Below are 8439 nucleotides of genomic sequence, written 5' to 3'. Positions count from 1 at the left end.
AAAGAACTCTGTTCCATGCCCGATGCAGAGGCAGTGCCAAACAGATGTTACTTTATTATTACTGGAAGAACATGGGCTAATCACACCCATCTAATCAACTGGTATGAAGATTGGATAGATTGTGTACAGAACACCTCTACAGAGCTAGGTGTAGAAAGTGCTTAGTCGCTACTGCTGCCACTAATAATTTTAATTTTAGCCATAACAGTGTGATCACGCTTGAATAAATTCCTAATATTCCTTGAAAGTTTCTACAAGACGAGATTTAAATTATGTATATATTGAAACATCATTTGAAAGATGTCTCTTGCAAAAGCCAGGTGTAAGAGTGATAGGCTGACCAAAACAAGGACATAAAACAGAAACAAAAAGGGAGCCATATTGAGACCAGTATCCACCATTTTATATATGGTTTAGATGAAAGAGCGTAGAATGACATTGTCTGTTGAAGGTGACACTGATTTTTTAAGGGAGAGAATTACTAAAGGGAGCAGTATTATTGAACAATTGGAACTAGGGGTATAAACCAGATATAGTTTTACCTATTTTCCTGCCACTGCCTTCGGCTAAGCTGTTTAGATAGAGTTTCTTATATTTTATCAGTAAATCTATAGCTTTTGGGTCATTTTCAGCAATTAGGATAGACTCAATCCAGTATTTTAATTTCCTGATCCCAACCACACTACTCCATGGCCCCTACTCAACCTTGTTGTGTGGCCTACTCTGGTTCCCAAATACCAAGGGTATCTCTCTCAAAATTTTTCTAATGTTGTCTTCCATATTAGGGAGGTCCTGGGCGGACACCTTGGATCCTGTAGCTCAGTTGACAGCAGACTGGGGAATGTGAGGCTGTATTGGTTAGTTGTTGCCACACAATGCTGCGTAACAGCAATCCCAAAACTCAGCGGTTTTCTGAGGTCAGCTAAGGAGCTCTGCTTCACGCTGTGACAGCTAGAATGAGTCTGGATCTGAACAACTCTGTTTCAAGTTGAAGGTCTCTAGGCTGGCTGAGTTTTTCAGTCCATGGGTCTCTTTTCCTCTGGGACTAGAGGGTTATCCAGAGCATATTCTTGTCATGACATGACAACAGGTGTAAAGGGCATCTCCAAGTATCACGCCCTCATACAACTATGTCCAAAAGTAGGAAGGGAAACAAGGATTCCTCTGCCGTACCTTTTTTTGGGGATCAAGGGAGATAGTCTTCCTCAGGTGTTATCTAACAGATTTTCAGCTGCCAGAACTGGGTCCCATGTTCACCTCCAAATGTATCCCTGGAAAAGGGAAGGAGATTACTGTGATGGCCTTAGGAAAATGCTTATTGAGTGAATGGATTCTTATAGAGATGAGTAATCCTCCTTTAAGTTCCAATACCACTTAGGAATGAGCAAAAATGTTTAGGGAAACCATGTAGAAAAGAAAGGCATAGGGGAAGAGGAGAAAGGGATTCATCGTCATGTTTTGTTGCTGACTCAGCTACTCAAACACAATCGTTGCTTCAGAAATACAGAGGGTGAATATGCTCAGAGGGTGAAGGATACGCCAAAGTGTCCCTAGCGTGCGGTTCTCATTTCATATTCCAAAAAATAAAGGCAGTCACAGTAAGGAACTTAATAATTATGGTAATATGCTACAATTAGGTATTAATAATGTTTAGCTATCACTAATACGTAAGAAGTACAAACTAAGTGCCAGGCACATTTCTAACTGCTTTACATATATAAGGTCGTTATTAAGTGTTGCTCAGGAAGATGCATGTGACCAACTGATCTCTATGAACATTACTTCCTGATATAAATACCCTTGTGTGGTCTCCTCCCACACTGATCTGGCCTTGGCCACGTGACTTGCTTTGCCAATGGGACGTTAGCAAGTGTGATAGAAGTGGAAGAATTCTCTCTGGGAAGTCAGCCTCAGCTAGACTACTGCATGATGAGAGGCCATATCATGCATATTCCAGCCCCAGCTGAGCTCTCGGCTGAATGCAGCCCCATCCCTAAGTGACCTCCTGCAGAAGCCTGAGAAATAATAAATCAATGTTGTTTCTAGCCACTGAGTTTTGTGGTGGTTTGTTACACAGCAGTAGAAATGGAAACAATCCGTGGGACAAATGTGTGCGAATTCCTCAGACAATTTACATGAAGGACCTGCTTTTCCTTTCTTACTGTTTGTGATCAGCCAGAAAAGCCAAGGGAATGACAGTAAGTCTCATAGGGGTGGTTGGTTCATTTGACAAGTATTCACAGAGTGCCTGCTCTCTCCCGGGCAGTATTCCTGGTGCTGGGATATTGCAGTGAGTAGAGCCTCTGCCTTCATGGTGCTTATGCTTCATGACATGGACTCATCCTCCTTGATGCCCTATGAAAATATTAGTGGTGCTCCCCCAAATATTTCATTTGGGTTCTTAATAGTCTATAATGCATCTGTCCCCCATTTAAAGCGGATTCTAATCTGCTTACAATTTGAGAAACAGGGAGCCTAGCCAGACTAAATATCCAAGCAACTTGGCCTCAGATCTTCTCTCCCTCCCATCTCCTTTTTCTGGTCTCAGCCTCCTCATCTTTGGAGTGGGTATAAGAATTCTCATCTAAAACTACGGTCAAGATTACGAGAAGAGCACAAATGCTCATAGACGTTAGCCCTCTTTCTTCTACTCCCACAGAGGGGAAAACCTACATCTGAGTTCAGGGCAACTTTCATCAGAGATGAAATTTTCATCAGAGCTGCCCAGAGGGCATCGGGTCTGTCCTCCCGCCCCCAGCCTGTTGGACGCTGATGCTGCTGAGAATTTGGAACCTGGCCCTCCCGCGTGCTCTGTACCTACCCCGACTCCCTGCCCCTTTGCGCTGGAAAGCTGAGCCCGTCATCCTTGACACTGGCCCCTTGCCTGCAGAGCTTTACCAAAAGCTCTCATGTACATTATCTCGATTACTCTTTCCAGCAGGCCTGCGAGGCAGGTGTTCTCAGCCTCATTTTACAGTTGAGGTACCTGGGGCTCAGAGAGCTGAAGTGACTTTTGCAAGGTTAAAAGGAAAATTAGTGGCTGAGCTTCCCTGGAAACCCAGGTGCCCATCTCCTGCCTTAGGCTCTTCTAGGTTCTTTGCACTGCCGCCTGCCCCCACTGCCCCATGCTGCGTCACAGAGACGCTCGAGAAGCATTCTAGAGAATGGGAGGCACGCGCAATTCTGTTCTTGCAACCGTATATGTAGGAGGCATTAACATTCACCCAGGAGCTGCAGAAATCCACTCAGCTGGAACCGAGACTGGCGAGAAGGGGACTGAGCACATTTGTTTACAGTGGGTCATCCGGCTCCGTCTCTCGCTCCGCACGGCCTGGCTTTATGAGCGGGAGAAAGTCTAATTACAGACTGACAGCCGGAGTGTCTCATGGGAAGACAAGTCCTGAATAAAAGTATGAAGAGAGACTTGACTGGTTTGGAAGTAGATATCTATTTGTTTCCTAGGCCTGCAGTTTGGGGGGGCGGGGGGTGGCGTCTTAGATCAAGGCTCTCCGTGCACACGATTTCAGCCTGGTGGAGGCAGTAGAGATGAGCCGGCCCTCAGGCGAGGACACCGAGGTCCAGAGAAGTCAAGTGACTGTCCCAAGGTCATGCAGCGTGATCCTGCAGAAACCAGCACACGGAGCAGAGGCCTGACTCAGGAGCTTCTGGATTCCCACTGTTCCCCTTTGTCCTCCAGCATTTCCCCTCACATATCTAGCATGCAGAGTCCCAGTCCCTGGGAGTCCGTCTCCAAGCTGGTTTCTCTGTTTCCTCGCCATCCTCCGTGTGTCCCCCAGAGTGCAAAGTTCAGGCTAGTCATGGGGCTCTGCTGCCTCAGTTTGTTCAGTAACTCCTCCACAGCCTTAGCAATGGAATGAACCGAAATCTTGGTCTTGGCTAAGACACAGGGCTAAGAAACAGCCCTGTGATGTGGCCTTTGTCTGTCCTTTTGCCCACCAGATAACGAGCCAGTCCCCAAAATGGCCGTGTCCCTCTCGCATCTTCATGGTTTAGCTCATGCTGCTTCCTGTCTAGAATGCCCTTCCTTCCTCTGTGTACAGACACTTCTACCTGCCCACCCGCCTCCTTCAAAGCCCAAACCACCAGCAGCAGCTGTTTCTGGAGGTTCCCAGTGTGGTCCCTGCAGGTCTCCATGGCACTTGGTCTGGGCCATGCACTGGGGTGGTGGGGGCTGTGTTCTCTCCATCTCTGGGTGTTTAGTGCACGGCACCGTACTGACCCCAACCCCCAATGGAGCCAATGTAATATGTGATGGCTTATAACGTGCAGCTACTTTGTTATGTAATGATGAACAAGGCGGGCTTGGTCAGTCCCCCAGTGCTTGTGTTCTGACTGACCGATCCACTGGGCCACTGTTGCTCTGAGGCTGAGAGGCCACAATATCTTTAAGAAGCATCATTTAAGCCATAAATACCTGTGCCTGGATAGCATAAAGATGCCTAAAATATATAGGAATATATATATATCTGGGAAATAGCTCCTGAATGGCCCAGGAGGGTGGTTATGGAGCACAGACCATGACAGAGAGGGCAGGAAGTAAGGGGATTACAAAGAGAAACAGCATCCATAATGAACACTTGTTAGGTATGCTGTGTGTGCATTATATTTGTATATATGAAACCATCAAACCCATTATACAGGAGGGATAATTAAGGCAGAGTCTTCCAAGTTGCACAGCTGCAGTTTTCCTACTGGGCTTCATAAAACACAAGTACGGAGCTCCTACTAAGTCCCAGCCCTGGGGTACAAGTCATTTAAAACCAGCCCCCGTCCTCCTGAAGCTCCCAGTGTCATGGGGGCATAGAAAGGATCCGGATCTCAGCGGGATGCTGGCAGGGGATGGAGGATAGAATTGTTTTTAATATCTGTGCATGCACTGCAGTCCCTCATCCCCTGCTCGTGGGGCTCACGGAGTCGGCCTGGCTGCAGAAAGCTAGTTCCGTTCACATCAGGTGCACACAGACTCCGGGCCAGCACAGCCCTGTCTTCGAGTGTTCACAGAAATCACAAGTGGGATAAATCCCAAACCACCAAGGCGGTGGTCTTTCAGAAAGGGAGCTGCGGCCAGGGTACCGCGGGCACAGGGGTGAGGTGCAGCTTGCGCCATGCTGTGGGGCAAGGGGTCCCAGAGAAGACAGTGGGTCCATGGATGATGCCTGGAGAACTTGCTCAGGTGTGGAATGGACTCTGGTCTTTACCACGGCCAAATTCCAATAGGAATTTCCCAAAGGACCCCCCAGATTTGGCCAGAGCTGCTTCCAAGGCTCAATGCCTTCTTTGAGAAAAGGTCTTGCATTTCTATGCTAACGACCCAGAAGCTGGCTCCTTCTTGCCCCACCCCTTACGTGCAAATGCAGAGCTTCTGCATGAAGCGGGAAGCACTAGGCATGTACTAGCCCATCCCTGATAAAGCCTCTGATCGAGATCAATTACTTAAAGTAGCCCCACTTCATTTCCAGCTGAAAACCCACCACCGTCTGCTGGCTGCAGCCCCGGGCCAGCCTGATGAAAGGATCAGGAGGGAAAACAAGTATCAGAGACATTCAGTCTCACAAAGGGCCGAGAGCGGAGGTGGGGGAAGGCAAGCCAGTGGACTGGGGACGCTCCCTGACTGTCTGCAGACTGGGTGCCTCGTGTTGTGTTGAATGTTTGGTGGGTTTCTCCACTGAGGGAGCAGAAGAGCAGCATCACACACACACACACACACACACACACACCCCACACACACACCCCCACACCCCCCCCCCCCCACACACACTTGCTTCTGGAGAGACACCTCAAACAAATACAAAACTGCTCCGCCATCCACGTCAATCAGTAAGCCGCTTGGAGAAGCTTCGTTTTTGCCTCTGGCCATCTCGAGATCGGGCATCTCCAAGCTACAGTTGCTACTTGGAGGTGCCCCCCAAGTTTTCAACATTTGAGGTGCTGGCATGGTATGTGAGCCTGGGCAGAGACGCCGAAGCGGGTCCTTCTACCCTCGTGTCACCTGGGCCCTCCCTCCAGGAGGCTGCAGAATCAGCCCCCGGCACCTGAACAGGAACGCCCCACCTCCTCCCTCCTCCATTCTCCTTGTCTGGCACTCAGGCGAAGGCGCCCATGTCTATGAGAGGAGACAGATACTGCGGAGGAGAAGCATTCTTCACACAGAGGAGCAGCAACTATTCAGAATTCCCAGTTGAGGCTAGATTTCCTTCTTCAGTCTTCTATGATGCAATACAAGCCTGACAGGTTATCGTTTTACCCATTTTACAGATGAAGAAATTGAGGCTGGATGACAATAACTGATCAGTGGCACTGTCTGACCTACAATTGTGTTCTTTCCATTCCAGTAAACTATCTCCAATTGCATTAGATGTGCGGAGTTTTGATCTGCTGTGTGCACGGGGCAAGCCGCAGGCCAGCATGGGGGAATGAGGCACAGAACGTCTAAGGCTCTTCAAAGAGCACTGACCTCGTTGTTGCCCTGGAGGGGCAGTCTGGGCCAACACAGGACAGGTGCCACTCTGAGGCTATATATAACTCACAGGCCAATCTAGATTCCCTGAGACAAGCAATGCGTCTTCAAAATGAATCGCCACCCTGCTCTCTCTTCTGCCTGGTATTTTATAACTATCTATCTTCGATAACAGAACACTGCAATTAGGGTGAAATCCACATATGCAAACTGAACAATTTTTTGGTGCTTCCCATTCATCTTAGAACATTTTGGCTGAAAGCAGGTGAGTGTCCTGCCCGACACACACACCCACACCCACACACCACACCCACACACACATATACACACACACACCGCACACACACACACACACACACACCGCACACACACACACACACACACCGCACACACACACACACACACTCACACACTGCACACACACCCACACACCACACCCACACACACATATACACACACACACCACACACACACACACACACCGCACACACACACACACACCACACACACACACACCACACACACACACCACACACACACACACACCCACACACCACACACACACACACACCACACACACACACACCACACACACACACCACACACACACACACACCCACACACCACACACACACCACACACACACACACACACACACCACACACACACCACACCACACACACACACACACACCACACACACACACACACACACACCACACCACACACACACACACACACCCCCACACACCACACACACACACACACACACACACACACACACAGAGTCAGAGAGGCACGACATGATCCCATTTGACTTAGCTTCTCTCTTGCTTCTATTCTGTGATTACCCGTCCATTCACTCTAGCTTGCTTTCTTTGTCCCTGGGAAACTCATTCTCAGAGCTAAGGCATAATGGACAGAGAACAGGACCTGCTGCTAGAAGACCCAGGCCCTGTCCTGATATGTCACTCGGTAGTTGTGTGACCAGACCAAAAAAGGGCTCAGGTTTTGAAGTTGGGCAGAGTATCAATTCATGACTCTGAGACTCACCAGCTGTGTGACTGCAGGCTGAACTCAATACCCTCATTTTCAAAATAGCACCATGACTACTGGCCTTGCAAGATCACTGTGAAGATTAAATAGATTGAAAAAGATTATAAAAAAAAAAAAAAACCAACACATGTAAAGTGGCAGGTATAGGGCTTGGTACTCTATCTACCTTGTTTCCATTTTCCCTCTTAATCACTGTCTCTCTGTCAGGATTCTCTTGAGGATAATATTTATCTCACAAGATTATTTTGAAGAGTAAATGAGAAAATATAGCTGAAAGTATTATGAATAGTAAGCTATCTCTAGTTGACTCACTTACAGATTCACTCAATCAAATAATATTTCTTACTAAAGATTCCGTGTTAAGTGATATGGGTGATTATAGAGAAGAATCAGACATAGGATTTACCCTAGAGAAACTTTCCTTACTGAGATGTACCCCACGCCCCTAGAAAAACATAGTATGAGTCAAAACTGAAAAGTGCTGGTATGTATTTGCAAGGTTCAAAGATAACATGGAAGCACCTTCCGGATGGGACCATGAGCCAGGGATCCATGATGGACATGCTATTTGAGAAGACACTTGGCAGAAGAGTAGAAGAGGAGGGATAAGGGTAGTTGAGGTAAGCATCCAGCATGGCCGAAGTCGCAGTGGTGAGAAAGTGTGAGGAAGGTCAGGAGAACCTAGCCTATAATGTCGGGCATAATTTGAGGGTGAGGGTTGATGAAGGTTGCAAAGATGGCTTTGGACCCATGTGCGGAGGAATTTGGACTTCGAATTTTACAGACAATGGCGGAGCCACTGAAGGTTTCTGAGCAGGAGACTTATGTTGTCAGAAGCTGTTTTCTTGATGAGTCCTGTGGTAATGCACAGGCAGATCTGGTCTGAGGAGAAAAACAGAGGCCCAC

The 8439-nt window shown here is 47.9% G+C and overlaps 1 protein-coding gene across 1 annotated transcript in view; it reads left to right on the top strand.

The window, feature by feature from the left end:
* The first annotated feature begins 6567 nt into the window (after window positions 1-6567).
* The window catches only part of C8A (complement C8 alpha chain), a 66378-nt gene continuing 64506 nt past the window's right edge, over window positions 6568-8439 (top strand). Inside the window, exons 1-2 of the mRNA XM_026497997.4 lie at window positions 6568-6743; window positions 8033-8153. The gene's annotated coding sequence lies outside the window, so the exon portion shown is untranslated. The remainder of the gene's footprint in view (window positions 6744-8032; window positions 8154-8439) is intronic.

This window comes from Ursus arctos, unplaced genomic scaffold, assembly GCF_023065955.2.
Source record: "Ursus arctos isolate Adak ecotype North America unplaced genomic scaffold, UrsArc2.0 scaffold_12, whole genome shotgun sequence".
NCBI classification, from domain to species: Eukaryota; Metazoa; Chordata; class Mammalia; order Carnivora; family Ursidae; genus Ursus; species Ursus arctos.
Note: the sequence above shows the minus strand (reverse complement) of the source record. Positions and strands in the feature narration are given on the sequence as shown.